General features: G+C 46.1%; 1 protein-coding gene across 3 annotated transcripts in view; it reads left to right on the top strand.

Moving 5' to 3' along the window:
• Positions 1-13,289, top strand: part of KIAA0232 (KIAA0232 ortholog) — a 79,154-nt gene that overhangs the window by 10,111 nt on the left and 55,754 nt on the right. Inside the window, exon 1 of one of the 3 annotated variants that reach the window (XM_033105418.1) lies at positions 3,509-3,619. The exons of the other annotated variants lie outside the window; for them this stretch is intronic. The gene's annotated coding sequence lies outside the window, so the exon portion shown is untranslated. Of the gene's footprint in view, positions 1-3,508; positions 3,620-13,289 lie in introns of those variants that run through there. 3 annotated transcript variants of the gene reach the window in all.

The following is a 13,289-nucleotide window of genomic DNA, read 5'->3' on the forward strand; positions in this document are numbered from 1 at the left end:
TGTTTTTTTTTTTTTTTTTAATGTAATGTACTTTTAAAAACAACTTTATTGGGGAATATTGGGGAACAGTGTGTTTCTCCAGGGCCCATCAGTTCCAAGTCAAGTCATTGACTCAGCTCAGCTCCAAGTCCAGTTGCCCTTTTTCAATCGTTAGTTGCAGGGGGCACAGCCCACCATCCCATGGGGGAATTGAACCGGCAACTTTGTTGTTGAGAGCTCGCGCTCTAACCTGAGCCATCCGGCCGCGCCTCCAAAAGCTTGGCCTTCCCTCTGGAAACTCAGCAGCAGCTCATTGTCTTCAATCTAGTTGTGGAGGGTGCAGCTCACTGGCCCATGTGGGAATTGAACTGGCAACCCTGTTGTTCAGAGCTGGTGCTCTAATCAGCTGAGCTTCTGACTGCCCCCCCTTGTTTTTTTTTTTTTTTTAAGACACGTTTTAAGTTGAGATGCCAGTTGGACACCTAATTGTCTAGTAGCATGGTGGCTCTAGAATTCTGGGGTTCGTGAGAGAGCAGCAGAGTAGAGATGAAGTTTGGAATATTCGCTGCAGAGATGGTATTGAAAAATCACGGGAGAGCAGCTAGGACTGTGCCGTTCAGTAGGGGAGGCACAGGCCCCATGTGACTGTTTTTACTTTCACTGTAAGTGTCAAATACACACCAGAGTTTAAAGACAGTGTGGGAAAAAACAATGTGAAATAACACTAAGGATCTTTTACCTGGATTATATTTGAGTGGTAATATTTTGGATATATTGAGTTGAGTAAAATGTATTAAAATTAATTTCACTCGTTTTTCTTTTTTAACATGGCTAGTAGAAATTTTAGATTACATGTGTGTGACTCACATTTTGCTCTTGGTTGGCGCTGCTGGAGGAAGTGAGTGCAGGTAGAGAAGCCGTCCATGGACTGGCCCGGAGCCAGCAGGGAGCCGGAGGAGGCGGGCTCCAGGGCAGGGCAGGAGTAACAGCTGTGGTCTGTGGGCAGGTGTGCGTCACTGGAGTTTCTCCAGAACTTGGGTAAAACAGAAGTGTTGGAGTGGCTGGGCTGACCACTGCGGAATGGATGGGCTCGGCCCTGGAGAAGCGAACAAGTCTGGAGATGGTCCGCAGCACGGCGGCTCTCCCTGTGCCATAGTTTTAAAGCGAGTGTCATGAGGACCGGAAGCTGCCTGTCCAGCGGGGGCGGTACGGTACCCCTCTGCAGACTCACCCCAGGAGTAGGAAGAAAGCCCACGCTTAGAAGACTTGATGCACCCACTTCATGCCGGCAGGTGACTGATGACCCCAAAGCCGTGGTCTCAGGGCTTCTTTCAGCTTGGAACCTCCACCTGATGACACCGTCATAAGAATCTCTCACCTTCCGACTTCTCATTCTAAGCTCGTAGTGTACCTCTTAATGTTTGGTTAGGCTCCTTGATGAACTTAGCTACCACGAGGGGAGGGGTTTGTTACCGTCCGTTAGCTAAATGTAGACTCGGGTTTTCTGGTTGACGTGTTGGCCATTTGGTTCCTTTGGTCAGCATGCGTTGGCACCACCAGCCCAGCTGTCCTGATGGTCTCCCAGAGACCCAGAGCTGAGGAGCAGGCGTGGGCCGTTACTGACAACGCTCTGAGGACCTTCAGGTGCCACTCAGGGCTTCTTTTTACCATGTCGACAGTTGCATTGGTAGAGTGTCAGGCAAATGCTCCCCCCTGCATTTCATTCTCTCATTTTGGAAAAAACACACTTGCGCATTCTAGAACAGTGTATATAGCAGCTTTTCCCTCCCCATGCCATTGACACTGCCATGGAAACCGGAACGTGCTGGGGCCTTGCCAGGGCCAGCAAAAGAGTACCTTGAAAGGGATCAGGTGGCACCCTGTAGTCTGCCGTTGGCTAAAGAGGGGTCAGAGCTGGGCTCGCTTTCTCTCTGGCTTGGGGTTCAGGTCTGTTAGCTTCTCAAAATGCCTCCAGGCCTGTGGGGACAGTGAACAGTAATGGCCAAACCAGAAACTTCGATGAAGAAGGAGATGTTAAATGCAAAGCGAAGGGCTCTGCTTTGATCCTTCGCAATTGTATGATGCAAGGCTGCCAGTTAGGCGGTAGGATGGAAAGAGCTCGAGCCACAGCGGCCCTGGGCTTGCCCTGGACCTGAATATGTGTTTACGTTTCTTATTTCATAAAATGAGGAGGTTTGGCTGAGCTCAGTGTTTTTTCGTGCTATGAAAGCAGTGTCCAGCACAGAGTGGGAGTTCAAATGTTTATTGAATGAATGAGTGAATAAAAGAGTTCTAGAGAGCCTAGACACTTAAGGCACGAGCCGAGGTGGGAGACGAGTGTCTGGGCAGTTCCCTGACTCCGCACCTGTGCTCCTTGACGCTGTTTCAGGTCTAGCACTGGGTTCTGTTACTTGGGGAAATGTTTGAATGGCCCCAGATTAGATCTCTGAGTGAAACGGTGGCTGCTTCTGCTGCTGACATCGACCCATTTCTCACCTCACTTTCACATCCTATATCCTTTTTCTAAAATGAAAGTTGCAGGAGAATAAATGCAGTTTCCGTCAGATGGAGCGGGGCGGGGGGGGGGGGCTGTGTTAGTTTCCCGGGGCTGCTGTCACATACTGGCCGGCCTAGGGCAGTTTCTTCTCCCACAGCTCTGGAGGCCATATGTATGAAATCGGGGGGTCGGCAGGGCGGGCGGGTTCCTTCGGGAGGACCTGTTCTGTGCCCCTGTCCAGCTTCTTTCTGGTGGGTAGCGGCCATTCCCTGGTTCATAGGCGTGGCGCTCCAGTCTTGCCTCTGTCGTCCTGGGGCCTTCTCTGTGTCCGTCCAAATTTCCCTCTTATAGGGACGTCAGTCATTGGATTCAGCTCTGAACAGAGGTGGATTGAAAGTGGTGGTAAGAGGGTGAAAGCAGCTACTGATCGAAAGTGACGGGTGCCTCCATGTGATGGACACGCCCATGTTCGTAGAAAGAACATGGAGTTTCTGGAGAGTGGGAACGTGGACTCGGGCTTATCTGGCTGAGCGTTTATTTCGTGCATTTGCTAAAATCACATTTTGTCAGCTTGAAAATGACTCGACAGCATGCCCCCATTGCCACCCCCCCCCCCGGAGCTGCCTGGGGTCTGCCGCGGTCTTGCACGGAGTAAGCACACACCCAGTGATGGTGGTTTCTGAGCCGTAAGGACAGTCGGGACTGTGACTCCGAGGGGGCAGTCAGTTCCTCTCCGGGTTCTGTGGGAGGTGGGTTCTCTGGAAAACAGCTGCAGTCAGTCAGCAGGCAGGGTGCTGAGGCAGAAGTACCCCTGGGGTCCACACGGTAGAAGGGAGAGAGAAGGTGGGCTCTCTCCAGGCCCCGCCACAGCCTTGGCCAACCCCGTGGGGAGGCTGCACCATTGAGCAGGCCTCTCATCAGGCAGTCTCCGGATGGGGAGCTCTCCTGGGGAGGGGCTGCTGTCGGGTGGGGCAGCCCTGCAGGTGAGGCAATCCCCCAGGGGCTGACACAGCACTCCCAGCAGCCTCCAGGGTGTCCTCCAGCGGGGAGCTGCGTGTCGTCTGTCACAGATGGACAGCGTTTCTCTTAGAAAAAGTTTTGGTTTAGCTTGATTCATTGGTTGGCCTTCTGGAAAAATATAGGGTAAGTCTGTTCCCCTTCCTCTGTGACTCCCCTCAGCTGCCCCTTTCCCCACTCTGTAAGTTGTGCATGCGTGTGTGTGTGTGTGTGTGTGTGTGCACGCATGCAGTTATAGTGTATGGTAAGCTTTTCTTTCCCAGATTAAACATACTGGTTTCCTTAGACATATGTTATTTCACATGGCATCTATGCTAACTTGATATTTTCATGGTGTAGAGTTGAGACTTCCTTGGTTTTCTTTAGCAATTTAGCTGTGTGTGTTCAAATATTTATCAGTGGCATTGAGAGCCTTGGAGCCATAGCTCATTCTCAAAATTTTGGAATATATTTCATTTGAATTTAAAATTTTCAGTTCATTTAATCTTGCCTCTCTTTTTACCCTGTTGAATTTGTCCTGCTTTGATGATTTGAAAGACTTAGGGAATCCGTGGTCAAGTTGGACCACCTTTGAGCGGAAAGGAATTCTCAGAAAGCCAAAGTTAGATGCAGTCCATTGCTGCCCCCGTTGAGGCCAGAAGGGTCCTTCCGGGTGGTTGCGAGTTGTTAGCAGATGGTCTGTGGTAGCCAAGAGCTCGACTCTGTAGTTCCTTCAGTCTGCTCTCAATCCCAACTTCCTCTTTCTTGCTCTTTGGGGAAATTAATTTTCTATTGTAAGCTTCAGTTTCATCGTCTTAAAAAAGGAATAATAACAGTATTTACCTCCTAGAGTTGTTAGATTGAATGAAAATACATGTAGAACACTTAGGTAGGAAGGATTCAATATACTTGAACAGCTGCTTCTGCTGTTGCTGGAAGGAAACCACACGTATGTTATGAGGAAGAAAGTGTCTGTATTCACTAATTCTAGATAGAGATGACTGAGCTAGATCTGTGATCTTAGCAAACTTCAAGTGGAAGGAAATATTCTTAACCAATAAAGAATGTCTACAGAAAACCTACAGAGAGCAGTAACCTTAATGAGGAAGTGTGGAAACATTTCCTGTATTGTCTGATAGAAGACAAAGGACGCCGCCCCTCTGACACCACTTGTGTCCCTGTCCCACCAACAAGGCAGAAGGACTGGAATGCTAGAAACAAAACTCTGGTCATTGCAGATAATGATAGTGTAGAAAAACCTAAGAGAATCTGTAACCTACTGCCTAGGAATACAGCTACAGCCAAGGCCTGTGTATCAAAAAGTAAAACTTATGGGGCCGGCCCGGTGACTCAGGTGGTTGGAGCTCCATGCCCCTAACTCCGAAGGCTGCCGGTTCGATTCCCACATGGGCCAGTGGGCTCTCAACCACAAGGTTGCCAGTTCAAATCCTCGAGTCCCGCAAGGGATGGAGGGCTCCACCCCCTGCAACTAAGATTGAACACAGCACCTTGAGCTGAGCTGCCTCCCGGATGGCTCAGTTGGTTGGAGCGTGTCCTCTCAACCACGAGGTTGCCAGTTTGACTCCCGCAAGGGATGGTGGGCTGTGCCCCCTGCAACTAGCAACGGCAACTGGACCTGGAGCTGAGCTGCGCCCTCCACAACTAAGACTGAAAGGACAACAATTTGACTTGAAAAAAAGTCCTGGAAGTACACACTGTTCCCCAATAAAGTCCTATTCCCCTTATCCAATTAAAAAAAAAATTAAAACTTATTTGAAAGACATAAAACGAGACCTAAATAAATGGAGAAATGGCTCTTGTTCATAAACAGGAAAACGCAATATTGTGAATCAGTCAGTTCTCCTCAGATTGATCTGTATGTTTAACACATTTCGACCAGAATCCTAGCAGGGTTTCTCATAGAATGTGATGGCTGTTCTGAAGTTACAAGGAAGAGCAAAGGGCGAAGAGCAGGGAAGACGCTCCTGAGGAGGAATCTCAGGACTTCATGTGAAGGCCTAGTGGTAAGACAGGTGGTGCTGGTGGGGTGGGGTTGCTGAGAGAGCCCCCCATAGCCCGTGCTTCTGGGGAACAGGAGAGAAGTGGTGGGACAGGTGGGGGTGGAGGGAGGACCCTCAGTGACGCCGGGATAGAGAAGAAAATGCCGTGAGTTGCCTTCTTCACGGTTCCATTCACGAATTCCAGATACACGTAGCTTGTAGAAGGATTAAGGGCTTGAATGTTTCTTAGCTTTTACAAGGTTGTGCTGTGCTTAAAAAACCCCAAGTCAGTGGCTTAAACAGCAACCATTTCTTCCTGGCTCACATCACATGTTGGCGGCTGCGAGGCAGCTGCCTCGGCTCTCCCAGGTGTCCTCTCGTTATGGGACCCATGCTGAGGACGCTGCCCCATTTGGAATTTCTTTTTCTTTTTTCTCTTTTTAAGGAGGGCGCAGCTCAAAGTGGCCCATGCGGGGATCGAATCGGCAACCTTGGTGTTATTAGCACCACGCTCTAACCAGCCGAGCTAACCGGCCACCCCGAGGCTGCCCCACTGGGACATGCTGTTCCTGTGATCCCAGGAGAAGAGGCCAGGCTCGGTCACATGATCACTCTTAAAGTTGCTGCTTGGACATGGTGTGTATCACGGTCATTGCAGTCCAATAGCCAGACCAGTCCCAGGGAGCGCTGCGGGGCAGGTACTCAGCCTCCAGGGAGGCACTGCCAGTCCACCCCAGGACGACAGCCCTCACTCACTGTGTAAAGAGATGGTTAGGGAAGAGAGGGATAGCTGGGAGCAGCAACTCAGTCTGCCAGAGTGGGAGAAGAAAAGCTTGGATTCTTTTAGAGGAAAATACAGCCAAGTATCTTTCTGACCTTGAGGTAGGGAAGGAAATGTGAAGACAGTGTTCTTGAACTTGAAAGTTACATTTGTCATCTGCAGAGCTTGGTAAAATGCATTCTTCTTTACTCAGCCTTTTATCCTATTCAGGCCTTCAGTGGACTGCATAAGACCCCTCCCACCCCCATATTGGGGAGGGCAATCCGCTTTCCTCAGTCTGCTGGTTTAAATGTTAACCTCATCCCAAAAGACACACCCACATCATGTTTAACCACATAGCTGGGTGCCCATGGCCCAGTCCAGTTGACACATGAAATGAACCGAACAGTGACGGTCTCCTCATAGGCCTTTCTTTCCCCACGGCTCTTGTAAAGATCTCAGAGCCTGGGAGTGGCATCCTTGTAGCGTAGCCCTGTCTGAGTTTCGGGCCTCCTGCCTTCTCCCAGCACCTTCCTGCTAGCCTTGTGGCATGGGTGGCGTTGGGTGGTGTTGGCTCTGCTCTGGAAGCTGAATCCCAACCAGGGTGCTTTATCTCTCCCTCCCTCAAGGAGGGACATAAGGACACAAAGGGGATTTTGCCGGAACATAATGGATTACACAGTGGTGGTTCAGTTATAGAGCAAAGCGTAGTAAGTAGGTTGGTGATGTAGGGATCGGAGAGGGTGAAATCAATTGATGTGAGACTATCTCTGGGAAGGAAAGTGACAGAGCGTTGGAGAAGGATAACAGTTAAATATGAGTGTATGTACGTGCAATTCTTGTACTAACTGAGGCCCAGCTACCGTATTTCCCCGAAAATAAGGCTTGGTCTTATATTAGTTTTTGCTCCAAAAGATGCATTAGGGCGTATTTTCAGGGGATGTCTTATTTTTTCATGTACAACAATCTACATTTATTCAAATACAGTTAGGTCGTCTTCTCTGGAACATCGTCATAACGTACTAAATTGTGTCTGTCTGGCTGACGATCTTAACTGGGGCTTATTTTTGGGGTAGGTCTTATTTTCGGCGAAACACGGTAGCTTAGACCGAGAGGTCTAGGTAGGAGATTTGATTTGTAGGTTGTGACATTTGCATACATTACACAGACCTTTGACATTGCCAGTGAGTAGTTGAAACGTGAATGAATATTCAAGGGTTTGTAACATAACTCTAGGCAAAAGTCACTTCCTAGTTATGGTTACTGGTGGTTAGGTAATGCCGGAAGGTGCATTTAGATAGGATTACTCTAACTCATTAAGTAAGTGTTTCAAGGGATGGATAATCTTTTCATATTCACTCAAATAGAATACTTACTACTAACCTCCAAATCACATATTTCACATGATAGAAAACTTGACCAGAATCAATAAGAAAGGAATAATCAAAGTTATATTTAACATGAGTGATTTGAAAGTTGATTTTTATGTGTAGTGTTTAGGTAGTTAACTGTTTTTCTTCCATCTTTGTATGTTTTTCTGAGCCATGTAGTGTATATTTCTGAGACTTTTTTCTTCCTTTGCATTTACCTTTGTAATGTAATAAGACTTGATTTGAACATAGTGAAATTTTAAAGAGTTTTGACCTGTATAGAGCTCTACAGATACTCATTTCAGTCTATTTTTTTTGAAAGGAAGGGTCTTAATTAGTGTAAAAATTGCAATCCAAAATGTATCACCTCTGCTGAGTATCATACTTTTTTTTTTTTTAAAGATTTTATTGGGGAACAGTGTGTACTTCCAGGACTTTTTTCCAAGTCACGTTGTTGTCCTTTCAATCTTAGTTGTGGAGGGCGCAGCTCAGCTCCAGGTCCAGGTCCAGTTTCCATTGCTAGTTGCAGGGGGCGGAGCCCTCCATCCCTTGTGGGCGTGGAGGAATTGAATTGGCAACCTTGAGGTTGAGAGCCCACTGGCCCATGTGGGGATCGAACCGGCAGCCTTCGGAGTTAGGAGCATGGAGCTGTAACCGCCTGAGCCACCGGGCCGGCCCTGAGTATCACACTTTGCTGAGTATCTTAAATATATTTTTGAGAACTTTGCATTGTTAATCCGTCTTTAAAGTCTTTATATTTTAGGTGTGGAGGAATATGTCAATTTCACGGATGCCGGGAGAAGTCCATAGATAAACAGTTATCTGAATGCTTTGGCTCCAAGTGCAGTAGGACTTCTCAGCATGTTACTTCTCGGGGTGCCTGAAGTTCACTTGAACTAGGTAGCATTTCTGAACTGTTAGCAGCTGTGCCTGGCACCCAGCAAATGTTTGTTACTTCTCATCTGGCTGCCCCCCACCCCCCACCCCTGGAATGTGCCTTGTGAGCGTCGCACTCTGCTTTCACCGCTGTAGAGCCACTGGCCAGTTGGGTTCACTCCTCGTGGTAGCTCTGCCATGAACATCCTGTTGGCACATGTCTGGCTTTTGATCCACTAAAAAACAGTGTGGTGGTTTTGTGAAGTGGGAACAACCCCCAGATCATGTCAGTGGCCGTAAGCGCCCCCATGGTGCTCAGGCGCCGGCCTCGCCGCTGTGCCTGCGGTGTGCCCGTAGGTAAGTGGTAGTGGTCCTGCCCTGGAGTGGTGCCCACAACGCACCGAGCATGCAGACCTCAGCACAGCCCCTCAGTGTGTGTAGTCACAGGCAACACATGCAGATGGAGACGGGCCCGGGGAATGGGAGACTCTGGAAGTTTCTGAGGGCAGACGAAAGGAGGACTGATTCATTTACTGTATAGAATAGTACAATTTATGCAGATTATGTAAAGGGAAGCAAAGCAGGATATACTTAACGATCTTATTCCTGAATTGTGTCTTCAGTCTAACTTTTCAGTTCTGCAGAGTTCAGGATGTAAGGACCCTACGTGATCTATGTCTTCTTTATACCTTGGTCTTTAGCGAAAAGTTGCATTCTTTCTGGTTAGAAGGTCTTATTTACCAAAGTGTGTTCTGAAGAACACCAAAGAGGTCCATAATTAAGTATGGAAAATGCTGTCTGCTGTGCTGTTTCCTTCCTGGTGGTTCCAGGTACATATTACCGTAATATTAAACGTTTCAAGATGTCCTAAAATAAACAAGCCTGCTTTTGTTTCATTTCTGGTATTTCCCTGATTTTTGCAAAAGAAGGAAGTTCTATAGCAAAAACAATAAAATTTTATATCACACAATACACTTTGGAGAAACTAGCAGGTTATCTTTTCAATGATGACACTGTTCATTTAAGTACCTTCCTAAGGGCTGTAGCTATAGCAATCTTAAGAGTCACAATAAAGACATGATTTAATCTTTGAAGCATATAATGAATGGATGGAAAATGAAAACAAGTACTTTGAACATATTCTGAGTTCTAAAATGTACATCTTTTTGCAAAATCAAAGAGAATTTTATTCTGATACTTCAAATTTTCTAACTAGTAGGATATGAGTCAGATAATCCATTAAATTTTTTCTGGGTGGCTGGATGGCTCACTTGGTTGCCAGTTCGATTCCCACATGGGCCAGTGAACTGCGCCCTCCACAACTAGATTGAAGACAACGACTTGACTTGGAGCTCAGCTGCGTCCCCTACACAACTCAATTGAAAAAAAAAAAGATGACTTGACATTCTGGTAAAACACTGTTCTTCAATATTGCCCAATTAAAAAAAAATTCTATTATATTAGATCTCTTATTGGCAGATATTAGAACATTACTAAAGTATTGCTTATTACCTAATTTTATTTTGGACAGCTGTAGTATGTATTATTTAGCTATGGCTTTTTATATTAACTTAAAAACAAAAATTGACCTGTTTCACCAGTGAGTTGCAGAATTTCAGGCCACCCCCCCGCTCATTGAAACTTAGAAGCTAGATTACATTCTATTTTTGATATTAGTAGTTGAAAATGGTAGAATTTTCATGCACATTTTGACAAGCAACAGTATCACTTTGAACAATGATTTTAGTGCGCAATGATCTAGTATTTTATTTGATAAAATGCTTCATGCTGGACAAAATAGGGTGCATCATGGGAGAATTTTTTGCAGTTTCAAAAATTCTAAAAATGTTTTAATTTTTTCTTTCTAAATAAACTCGTTCATAGTTTTTGAAATTTGCGTTTCTTTTAAAAACTTATTTAAGTGTGTTTTTCCAGGACCCGTCAGCTCCAAGTCAAGTAGTTGTTTCAGTCTAGTTGTGGAGGGCGCAGCTCACAGTGGCCCATGTAGGGATCCACCGGTGACCTTGTCAAAGAGCACCGTGCTCTATCCAACTGAGCTAACGGGAAGCCCCCCAAATTTGCATTTCTTAGAGTGAAGAGAAGTTTCAATTTCTCACAATTGAAGTTTTTAAAGTTCTAAAATTTAGTTCCATCACTTTTCCAACAACTTTTCTGAAAGCTTTTAGAATTTCATAATAAAGAACCTTTTGTTTTTGATTTTTGGATTTTGTTTCGTAGCTGTTTTTTTTATCTTTTGCAAGAGGACTCTTTGTGTCTTTCAGATCTGAGTATACAGAGAGTGCCAAAAAAAAATGTATACAGGGCTGGCCCGGTGGCTCAGGCGGTTAGAGCTCCATGCCCCTAACTCCGAAGGCTGCCGGTTCGATTCCCACATGGGCCAGTGGGCTCTCAACCACAAGGTTGCCAGTTCAAATCCTCGAGTCCCGCAAGGGATGGAGGGCTCCGCCCCCTGCAACTAAGATTGAACACGGCACCTTGAGCTGAGCTGCCACTGAGCTGCTGGATGGCTCAGTTGGTTGGAGCGCGTCCTCTCAACCACAAGGTTGCCGGTTCGACTCCCACAAGGGATGGTGAGCAGCGCCCCCTGCAACTAGAAACAGCAACTGGACCTGGAGCTGAGCTGCGCCCTCCACAACTAAGACTGAAAGGACAACAACTTGAAGCTGAACGGCACCCTACACAACTAAGATTGAAAAAAAAAAGTTAAAAAAAAAAAGTATACATATTTTAAGAAAGGAAAAAACTATTAATTGTAATACTCAATATATACCAATGACAAAAGATGAATACAAGTCACGTTTGACTTCTGCAATTACAAGAGGTGCTCAAAGTGGTTACCATCAGCGTCCAGACACTTCCAATTATAGTGAACTGCTTGAGCAGAGGTAACATCTCTTAAAATGTGTAGACATTTTTTTGGCACCCTGGTACACATATCCCCTTGCCCCTTTGATCCAGATGGCTTTATGCATGTGTTTGCACCCTATAAACTGTTGACAAAGAATGTCCAGCCAAAGAAAAAAGTATTAAAAGAGTTTATTTGAGCCAAACTTACAATTGCTGGGAAGCAGAATCTCATCGGATTGAGAAAGTGCACCGGGGAGCGGCAGTTTTGCAGCTTATTTTAAACATTGGAATCAAAGGAGGAGACGTGAGGAGGGTTGTGTGGGATCCACTGGGGGTGAGGGGGTGGGAGGAAGCGAAGGGGAGTCTCTAGGATTGGATCAAAGTAATATGGAGAGACACGTGCGTCTTCCACACTGGTGGGTCCAGGACAGTAAACTTCCACGGAACTGGAGATGGCATGTGGGCAACACGGCAACATGTGGGCTGTGCTCTGGTGTCTTCAAGGAATCTGGGAAAGGAGATGACTCTGACATTTCAAAGGTGTGTTGCCTCAGATTCACAAAGACAATAGACGGTTTCAAAGGGAAAGACTGACCTTTGTCAGGAAGCTACAGGCCCAGGACATGACTATCCCCCACGATCCGCTTTTAGTCAGGAATTTTTACGTTAAGGCCACCCAGTGTGGTTCTTGTGGTCTCTGGGTTTGTAGGGCCCGCCCGCCACGTGGGGCTCCCCTGAGCTTGTCGGGTGTAGTATGTGGCCCCTTTTCGGCCATAACTATCTGACTCAGTGTTTGCTCCTTCTAGGGGAAAAAAGGTATTTTTGTAAATCTCTATAATGGCCTTTTTGAAGGTATAAAAAACTGCCATTTTTGTAGTCCTGCTAAAGAATTCTGACATCTAGATGAACTAAACACCTCATTGGTTATTGTAGTGTGGTAACCTACAAAGAAGTTTTAATCTGTGAAAAGCAGAAATGTTAACAGATGAGTATGAATCATCTCTATAAATAACTGCCAGTCAAGTAAAAGTTACATGTGAAACAATGTTACTTTACATAAGCAGGTTTAGTGAGCCCAGTTAAAACTAAGACAACTTTGCGGCTGATCAAAACTCTGTTCTGTACGAATGTGACAACAGCTGGGTCAGGAGAGGAGGATCGCTCCAGGTTGGAGAGAGGCTCTTCTTTTATTTAGTCTCATTGCACACTGATCTGAGCTCATTTATTTTGCTGTAATGGAAGTCTGCAGCAGAGTGAAATGCTCGGTCTCTCCGACTCTATCTTGTTCACGCCTGCTTTGTTCCCATGGCCTTCAGGTTGTTAGCTTCTGCGTAGTCTTACATATAGACATACTGATCATTAGAGGAGTTCTGCATTCGGCTGGAGTTTTACCCAAACAGCCCCTTGCTAGAAGGTGCCTCTCTGGAGGAGATGAGGGAGGTCTGTATTGTTTATCAGAGATTTGCAGGAACCCCGCGAATGGACTCACATCAACTCGGGTCAGCAGAGGAAGCACAACCTTCCTTGGACCCCTGCTGGAGCCCAGATGTCTTTGACTGTCAATCACCTCTCGCCCCTCCCATTTCTCCTTCCCTTGACATGAAAGAAACCTGGACTTTCTGTACTTTCTTTAGATGGATTTGAGGATTAGGTCTCCCATCTTCTTAGTTGGCACCTTTCCTTACTCCAAACTCAGACGATTTGAGTTTTGGCCTTTTGAAGCACCGGGCACGCGGACTTTGGACCGGTAACATGTTTAGTACTTCTGATTCTATGTAGAATCTAGACTTTATCATTTTATAGTTGGTTCTTCCTTATCTTTTTTCTCTTATCTGTTAAACAGAGATTAACCAGGTCTGTTCCTGCCTGTAATTTATTGACATTATCTTTTTTCTTCCTTATGTTTTAAACATAGAGATTAACCAGATCTGTTATGTGCCTCT

This window comes from Rhinolophus ferrumequinum, chromosome 5, assembly GCF_004115265.2.
Source record: "Rhinolophus ferrumequinum isolate MPI-CBG mRhiFer1 chromosome 5, mRhiFer1_v1.p, whole genome shotgun sequence".
NCBI classification, from domain to species: Eukaryota; Metazoa; Chordata; class Mammalia; order Chiroptera; family Rhinolophidae; genus Rhinolophus; species Rhinolophus ferrumequinum.